This window comes from Bufo gargarizans, chromosome 4 (genome assembly GCF_014858855.1).
Source record: "Bufo gargarizans isolate SCDJY-AF-19 chromosome 4, ASM1485885v1, whole genome shotgun sequence".
Taxonomy (NCBI): domain Eukaryota; kingdom Metazoa; phylum Chordata; class Amphibia; order Anura; family Bufonidae; genus Bufo; species Bufo gargarizans.
This window is the reverse complement of record NC_058083.1, coordinates 131,766,376-131,776,083: the sequence shown is the minus strand read 5'-3', so window position 1 is coordinate 131,776,083 and position 9,708 is coordinate 131,766,376.

Genomic DNA, 9,708 nt, shown 5'->3' with positions numbered 1-9,708 from the left:
GTCTCCTTCTCTGACCCTGACCAGGTTGTATGCCCCTCTTAGATCTAATTTGGAAAAGACTTTAGCCCCAACAACCTGGTTAAACAGGTCCGGGATCAGAAGAAGCGGATAAGGGTCACGAATAGTGATACTGTTCAGCTCCCTGAAATCCAGACAAGGTCTTAAAGAATCATCTTTTTTCTTAACAAAGAAAAAACCAGCGGCAACAGGTGACTTCGAGGGTCGTATGTGTCCTTTTCTCAGACTCTCAGAGATATAAGCACGCATAGCGATCCTCTCAGGTTGGGAAAGATTGTATAAACGAGATTTAGGCAGTTTGGCGCCTGGGATGAGATTAATAGGGCAATCGTACTCCCTGTGCGGGGGCAAATCCTGAACTCCACTCTCAGAGAAGATATCCGAAAATTCAGAGAGAAAAGATGGTACAGTCTTAGTAGCAACCTCAGAAACAGATGTCATGAGGCAATTCTCTCTGCAAAAGTCACTCCAACCATTTATTTGCCTCGCTTGCCAATCAATGGTGGGGTTATGTTTAGTGAGCCAGGGTAGCCCCAACACTAGAGGAGTAGGCAAACCGCTAAGGACGAAACATGACACATCCTCAACATGAGCATCACTCACAATTAAATGGATATTGTGAACTATGCCCTTTAATGATTTCTGAGAAAGTGGAGCGGAATCAATAGCAAAAACAGGAATATCCTTTCCCAAAGTGCGCACCTGGAAACCATGAGTTATCGCAAATTGATTATCAATGAGATTGACCGCTGCTCCACTATCCACAAAAATCTCACAAAAAATGTTCTTGCTCTCTAGCGCCGGCAGGACAAAACGGGAACTACAAGCAAACGGAAAACCTTCAATTTCCGCCTCAACCCTGCCAATAGTAACAGACGGAACATTTTTAAAAGATTTTTTCCTGTTTGTTTCTTTATTACTCCCAGAAAACTGCCTGAATCTCCTAGAGGTACAAATATTTGCCAAATGATTTATACCTCCACAACAAAAACAAACCCTCCCATGCGAGCTGAATCTTCTATTGTCAGAAGCAATCAACCCCAGCTGCATGGGCTCATGCTCAGAAGGGGCTGACAGCGACTGAGACCCCTGCGCACAGAATGGGACCGCTGCACTGTCCTGGGACTGAGTATGACAGGAAGGGGACATCTCTCCTCTCTCTCTAAGACGCCTGTCAATACGAACGGCCTTCAATACCCCTGAAGGCCATTTTGAGAATTTGGTTATGCCTTTTGGGTTGATGAATGCCCCAGCCGTTTTTCAGCATTTCGTGAACAGCATTTTTTATCATTTGATGGGAAAATTTGTATTAGTGTATTTGGATGACATTTTGATTTTTTCTCCTGATTTCAAAACTGAACATTTACGTCAGGTCTTGCTCATCCTGCGGGAGAATAAATTATATGCGAAACTGGAAAAATGTGTGTTTGCGGTTCCAGAAATTCAATTTCTGGGGTTTCTTCTCTCCGCTTCTGTTTTTTGCATGGACCCCGAGAAGGTCCGCGCTGTGCTTGAGTGGGAGCTTCCTGAGAATCAGAAGGCGCTGATGCGGTTTTTGGGTTTTGCCAATTATTACAGGAAGTTTATTTTGAATTATTCCTCTATTGTTAAACCACTCACTGATATGACCAGAAAGGGGGTAGATTTTTCTTCTTGGTCAGTAGAGGCGCGTAAGGCTTTTTCTAATATCAAGGAGAGTTTTGCTTCCGCTCCCATCTTGGTGCAACCTGATATTTCTTTACCCTTCATAGTTGAGGTTGATGCTTCTGAGGTGGGTGTGGGGGCTGTCTTGTCTCAGGGTTCCTCTCCTGCCAAATGGCGACCGTGTGCCTTTTTCTCGAAAAAACTCTCCTCCACAGAGAGAAATTACGATGTGGGAGATAGGGAATTGTTGGCCATCAAGTTGGCTTTTGAGGAATGGCGCCATTGGCTAGAGGGAGCCAGACACCCTATTACCGTATTTACTGACCATAAAAATCTGGCCTACTTGGAGTCAGCCAAGCGTCTGAACCCGAGACAGGCCAGATGGTCTTTGTTCTTTTCTAGGTTTAATTTTGTGGTCACGTTCCGCCCTGGAGTTAAGAATGTGAAGGCAGATGCCCTGTCACGTTGTTTTCCGGGAGGCGGGAATTTTGAAGACCCGGGTCCCATTTTGGCTGAAGGTGTGGTGGTCTCTGCTCTTTTTTCTGAATTGGAGGCAGAGGTGCAGGCAGCCCAGTCAGAGGCTCCTGATCTTTGTCCTCCTGGGAGGTTGTTTGTGCCTCTCGCTTTAAGACACAAGATTTTTAAGGAACACCACGATACGGTCCTTGCTGGGCACCCGGGGGCAAGAGCCACACTGGATCTCATCGCTCTGAGATTCTGGTGGCCTGCGCTTCGTAAGTCGGTTGAGGGTTTTGTGGCAGCCTGCGAGACTTGCGCTCGTGCTAAAGTCCCTCATCACGGCCATCAGGTCCTCTCCTTTCCTTACCCATTCCTTCCCGTCCTTGGACACATCTGTCCATGGACTTTATAACGGACCTGCCTCGTTCCTTGGGGAAGACTGTGATTCTGGTGGTGGTGGACCGTTTTAGCAAAATGGTGCATTTCATCCCTTTTCCTGGTTTGCCCAATGCTAAGACGCTGGCGCAGGCATTTATTGATCACATTGTCAAATTGCACGGTATTCCTTCAGACATAGTCTCTGATAGGGGCACGCAGTTTGTTTCCAGATTCTGGAAGGCTTTCTGTTCTCGCTTGGGGGTTCGGTTGTCATTCTCTTCTGCTTTCCACCCGCAGTCGAATGGCCAGACAGAGCGCGTCAATCAGAATCTGGAGACATATCTGCGCTGTTTTGTGGCGGAGAATCAAGAGGATTGGTGTTCTCTTTTGTCCCTTGCTGAGTTTGCTTTAAATAACCCTCGTCAGGAGTCCTCTGATAAGTCACCATTTTTTGGTCCATATGGGTTTCATCCGCAGTTTGGGACTTTCTCGGGAGAGGGGTCTTCTGGTTTACCTGATGAGGACAGATTCTCCTCGTCTTTGTCATCTATTTGGCAAAAGATTCAGGATAATCTAAAGAGCATGAGTGAGAGATATAAGCGTGTGGCAGATAAGAGGCGTGTGCTTGGTCCGGACCTGAATGTTGGTGATCTGGTGTGGTTGTCTACCAAGAATATCAAATTGAAGGTTCCCTCCTGGAAGTTGGGTCCTAGGTTTATTGGGCCTTACAAAATCCTGTCTGTCATCAATCCTGTTGCCTACCGTCTTGATCTTCCTCAGACTTGGAAGATCCATAATGTTTTTCATAAGTCCTTATTGAAACCTTATGTTCAACCCATTGTACCCTCGCCTTTGCCTCCTCCTCCGATTATGGTTGATGGGAATCTTGAATTTCAGGTCTCTAGGATTGTGGATTCTCGTCTTGTCCGTGGTTCTCTTCAGTACCTTGTTCATTGGGAGGGTTATGGTCCTGAGGAGAGGATGTGGGTCCCAGTGACAGACATTAAGGCCTCTTGTCTCATCAGGGCTTTCCATAGGTCCCATCCTGAGAAGGTGGGCTCTGAGTGTCCGGAGTCCACTCGTAGAGGGAGGGGTACTGTCACAACTAGACAGCTGACAAGCTCTGACAGAGGCCTTTCAGAACCTCCTCCTTGAGTTCTCTTTGTTGTGCTGTTCAGTTCCTCATCTCGTTAGCCTCTCTCAGCTGTCATGGAGTTGGACTGATTGCTTCCCTTTAAATTCCTCCCCATGGTGCATTACTGGGCGGCTTATACTTCTTCCTGGAGTGTGTGTGCATGCTGATCTTGTTTTCCAGTCTGCTACAAAGTTAAGTGCTGAACATTTATCTGTTATTTTCTGTTTGCTGGATCCCAGGTGACCCTGACTCCCTCCGTGTCTGGTGTAGGGAGCCGGTGGTCGTGTCCCCTCACTATTGTAAAGTGTTCAGGGGTTATATAGTCGAAGTACGTGGATATGCAACCTTCCACCTTTCGGATCTTTGCATAGGCTGAGCAGCCAGGGAAAGTCTCAGGTCTTGTGCAGGGGTCTCCCTTTTGGTTCCTTAGCTTTGGATCCACTCAGTCATATATGCATGTTGCTTTGTCTTGTTTCCTGTACACCGTCCGTGACACATTCGCCTTCATGTGGGGACAGAACAGACATACCCCCTACCTTATAAATAAACCTGATCTGGACGTCATTTTACATTCAGTCTTTTGCCAGTGTAAGGAGAGGTTGCTGTGTGGAGCAGGGACAGGCTGTTAAGACACCAAACGCTAACTAATAGGGCCACAAAAGTCCTTTTAAGGACTGGTATAGGTGTGCTATCGATAGGTGTGATATACTGAGGGGTGTGATATACTTATAATATACTTTCTAACATAGAAAGTATATTATAGTGCATTTGTATTGTGCAGCAGTGGTGAGCAGTTCTGCTGCAATACCGCAGGTATATAGAGGGACAAGCGCTATTGGAACAAATAATTTCTACTGGTGTGATATACCAGTTGCCCCCCCCCAAAAAACTGATTGAGGCGGAGGTGCGATATACCTTCTTCCACAAATGCTGCTCTTCTATAGGGACTTTTTTTCTATAGGGTCATTTTGAAAATGACAGGCAGAGGAAGAGGCAGGCTGTAACGCAGGGATGGTAGGGGCTGGGCAGGTGCACCAGGCCAGAGCCTAAGTGGGAAGTTGGAGAAGGTGCGTGCGATTACGTCAAAGAACACACCAGACTTGGTTGAGTGGCTCACTCAGCCTTCCGCTTCTGCACCCTCCTCATCCTCTGTATCTGCACCTTCTTCACTCTCTGCTGTGACTAGTCTACAACAAGGCACATTTCAGAGAATTTCCCTTTAAGACGCATAAAAATGTCCCCTGATTAAGATACATATTTTTGTTGGAATTTTTGTCATTGATCCCCCTCTGGTATGTCACTGTCCATGTTGTGGGACTATTTGTGCACTTCTACTAAGTATCTGGTGGCTGCAAATATGACCTGAAGGTTTTTCAGGTTCACCTGCCATTAAAGGGAACCTGTCACCGGGATTTTGTGTATAGAGCTGAGGACATGGGTTGCTAGATGGCCGCTAGCACATCCGCAATACCCAGTCCCCATAGCTCTGTGTGCTTTTATTGTGTAAAAAAACGATTTGATACATATGCAAATTAACCTGAGATGAGTGTCCCTGACTGATCTCAGGGACAGGACTCATCTCAGGTTAATTTGCATATGTATCAAATCGTTTTTTTTACACAATAAAAGCACACAGAGCTATGGAGACTGAGTATTGCGGATGTGCTAGCGGCCATCTAGCAACCCATGTCCTCAGCTCTATACACAAAATCTCGGTGACAGGTTCCGTTTAAAGTCAAACGGGCCCGCCGCGAATTTGCGGTTTGCGAACATTTGACCGCGTTCGCGCACCATCCCGGCCAATGTTGGTCCATCACTACTCAGGAGGTGAGAATAGAACAAATGGTATCAGTACTTGATCAGGGTACATTGGCCACCTCATTCTACCTGCATCCTGGGTCGGAGTTTTAAATCTCCACACAATTACCAGATATCTGCGGTTTGATAATTTTGTTTTATCCCCGAATCCTATTAGATGGGATTTCTAATGGACAGGAACAGAGGATTACACTCATTATGTTTACAACTGTTTGGTGGTGTTCCCTTCAGGACAGTCATCATTTGCAACAAACCTTCACCTTTACTGACTCTAGGGGTAGTTTCCACTGATTTATATTCCCAACACTTCAGACTAGTACTCCATTCTGTTAATCTCCAATATCCACAGTTGGTATGGTCATATCTAAACACAATTACCATAGAGTGGGTCAGTTCCAATCACACAGATGTACTTATCAGACCAAAACCAAGTGTCCTACCTGTCCTCTGTCATACAGTCCACTACTATCCTGACTCATCTTGATAATATAACACTGTTGGAATTTGATTGGACTGTGATTTCCCCCTTGTGCAATATGAAACAAACAATACGACATGCAAAAACATTATGGCTCTTAGGGCTGTTTCACACGAGCGAGTCCATTGCGGGAATCACGCGCCGTGTGTCAGTGTGATCCTCCGCTCTGGACTTGCAGGAGCGCACGGCATTACCATGATTTATAATGCTATGTGCCTCTGCTTGACCTTATTTCTACAGAATCATACTGACCGCTTTATGGCACCATGATTCGGTGGAAAACAGACCATGCAGAGACACATAGCATTATAAATCATGATAACGCCGTGCGCTCCTGCAAGTCCAGAGCGGAGGATCACACTCACACACGGAGCGCGATTCCCGCAATGGACTCGCTCGTGTGAAACAGCCCTTATAGTCTTGGCACTTGATTGCAATATGACAGGTTGGAGACAGTCATGTGAATTTGAATTTTCTTTATTTTTATTTTCAGAGGTAGGAAGGCACTACTACTCCCTCCCCCCTCCAGAGGCAGCAGAGTAGTCGGATCTAAATTTGTAAACCCTTAAGACGGTGATTAATTGGTGAGAGGAGTAGGAATTGCATTACTATCTACTCCTACACATGTGATACTACCCTTAGCCATGAGAGATCATGGAACATGTTTGCTATGAAGCAATGCATTCTGGATTGTTAATTCCCTATGGGCGTTGCACTTGAAGGGCTGAACATTTGTAGCTCCTCCCATGGGCGAGGAAGTGGGCAAGTACATACAAAGTCTTCCTTCCTCCCTCTAGTGGGGAGGACTGATAGGCAGCCACGCCCGCCTTAGGCCTTTGTTCAATTCAATTTCAACAAAATGGACGGACAAAATGAAGGGCTACAGTGAACTTCACTCAGGCCTAGCTAATACTAGACCTTTCCAGATTATCCTTAAGACCATCCACAAAGGCAGCACTTAAGATTTTCTCATGCATATCTAAGATAAGCTCAAAAACTCAACTTTCCTGGAGTCTAGTGAAAACTTTCTCCACACTCTCTGTTCTGTCCTGAAGCATATTCAGACAATGTGACTGACTGATGACCTAAATGCTTTCTCCCAGACTCAATGATCTTCACTATGCATTGCTCACCGGACAACAATGTAGTATCGTCCCCTTCACAATATCCCACAGCTGAACCTATAACATGAGAGAAAGAATCACCAGCTTTAAATTGGACTACATTATCCAAATCTCACCAATAACATGAGAAAACTCTCCATATTTTAACTAATTTTGTTACAAAACAGCATAAGTAAGTCCTCTGGATTAGGAATTCTACTCATCATGGCATCTCAGTAGGGGACCAAGGACGATATTGGTTAATCAGGGCCATTATTTGGACCTCTGGGAGGAGCAACTCCAGGGGTTAAGTGCCTAGGTGTAATATGGGGTAGAATTGGTTGAGGTAGGGCAGATGTGGATGTTACTACTTGTGGATGTTACTACTGGGGGTGTTAGATGTCATACATCATACAATGATATCCCTACACTTTTCTCTGACTGCAACCCAAATTAGTCTGAATAAGGACTAAGAGTCCCTAGATTGATAGGATTGGACACTTCCAATTGGCATCATGGGGCAATCACTGCGGGCACTTTCTTAACTAGTAAAACATACAATTGGGAAAGGTTATTTGAAGACATCACTGGATCTAATCCAATGCTGGAGCCTATATCCTGAATTGGCCCATGCAGATGCATTACCAGCCCCCCTCCCCCAATCCCCATATGGAGGGGGGTTAAATTCCTGAGGAGGAGGATAGAAAGCACGATGGGAGGGATTCCCTCTGGAGGAGCACATTCCAAAAGGAGGAGAAAAAACAGGAATAACCAGTGTGGGTTAAGGCAGATTTTGAGAAAGGGGGATGGGATACCACATGGTTTTTTCTTTGTTCTCTGTAGGATTCAAATCCTCCATCTTGCAATAGAAATACTGATCATTTTTCTCAACTTCCATAGACAATTTTCACCATAACTCAGCTTGCACCAGCCTATTACCCTTTATTCAACATTCCCTTTTCCTTCAATATACTTAGCCAAAAACTTTCATTTAATCTATCGGTTTCTGACATTGCAATTGCACACACGAATGATTTTAACTTAATAACTGAAACTTTCCCTTCTTATGCAGTTTCAATATGCAGTCTCTAGGGAGAACTCTTACACAATACTACGTATTTCCGGATAATACCGGATATCTCTGCTACACAGTATGACAAAATGCTTTCATCTTATTAACTGAAACTTTGCCTCTCTTTCTTGCATTTGCTGAGCCGCTGGATACAAAATATTAATAACTTCCAAATGCTTATTATTCTTCCTAATAGGGACACACAGTCCTAAAAATATGCAGCCGTTATCAACTCTTCAGGACTCATATAGGCTAAAAGATATCCAAGCGATATTCGGCTGCTTTAAAGAGTTTTAAAGATATTCGGCTGCTTTCTAACCTAATTAGGGTACACACACTACTATGCAATTGGGGTTAATCCTACTCATGCCCGTAATAGGCATTAATCCTACTCAATTCCCATCATGAGAACCCTTGGTCACTACTCATGAATCTCCAAAAACTCTCATCAGAGCTTGGCTTAGGTCCAATTCTATGTCACGGATATCCTACTCAGCTGTCTATCAATTTGAACTTAGTTTCAGCACGTCCTACCACATGAAAAGCCACACAAAGAAGGAATATTAAAATGGGTTATTTCGTTCTAAAGTACAGATCAGCTATAATTTGAACCCTTCTAACGCGGTAACACCAATTCAACTCTTGAGAACCCACAAAATCGGAAGTTTCAGAGAAGACTCATAAGAAAATAAAGCTTTCTTACCTCGCTAGCGTGTGATCTCGTCTGATGGTTTCGCTTAAGTCGCTCTTGGGGCGTTTGAATCAGAAGTTACGCAAGCTATCTGCCCACCCAGGGACGCCAAGATGTCATCACAATTCATGCAATTCCCATCTTCTTTGTGTGGTGTCAAATCAATTAGAAGTATAAGTATGTGCGCGCCATACTGCTTCCATAATGAGACCGGACACATAGTTGGTTTAATGAAAGCATATTCTCATCCCCCTGAGCCAGAACAAGAGAGACCCTTTATTCAAGTTACATTTGCTTAAATAGCAGACATGACATCACAAAAGGGGTGTTCCTTAAGAAGAGACTATTGGCTCCTTAACCTGATAGGAGTGGTTTCAGCAACTTCAACTCTGAGTTCATAGGTAGATTTGAAAACTGCAACCTAATCCCCCTCCCCTTCCTCCTAGTATCCTTAAGACAAAGGAATGCTCACGTGGCTCATACATCTGGTTTGCGGCCATCTAGTGGACAGAAAAGAGTACTACAGAATGTTCACGTTAGAGAAATAAAACCTATCTCTCACATTCCCCTGGCTGAGATTGGCAAAAGGTGTTCCATAGAAGTAATAAGCCAGAGCTTGTACTAGGCTTCTAGGCCAATTAATGATATACCGTATTACAATTCAGGTCTGCAGGTGGCAGCATTGAATTGGAATATACTGATTTTAGTATTCTGTAATGGATAGAATTCCATTACTTGGGAACCTAAAAAAGGTTAAAAAAAATATATATACAAATCACCCCCTTTTCCCCAAAATAAAAATAAATATAAAAATAAACATCCGCATGACCGTACTATTAAAATATTAAAAAAATTGCATCTTATACAGTGAATGGTGTAACAGGAAAATAATCAATATGGCCAAATCCATGG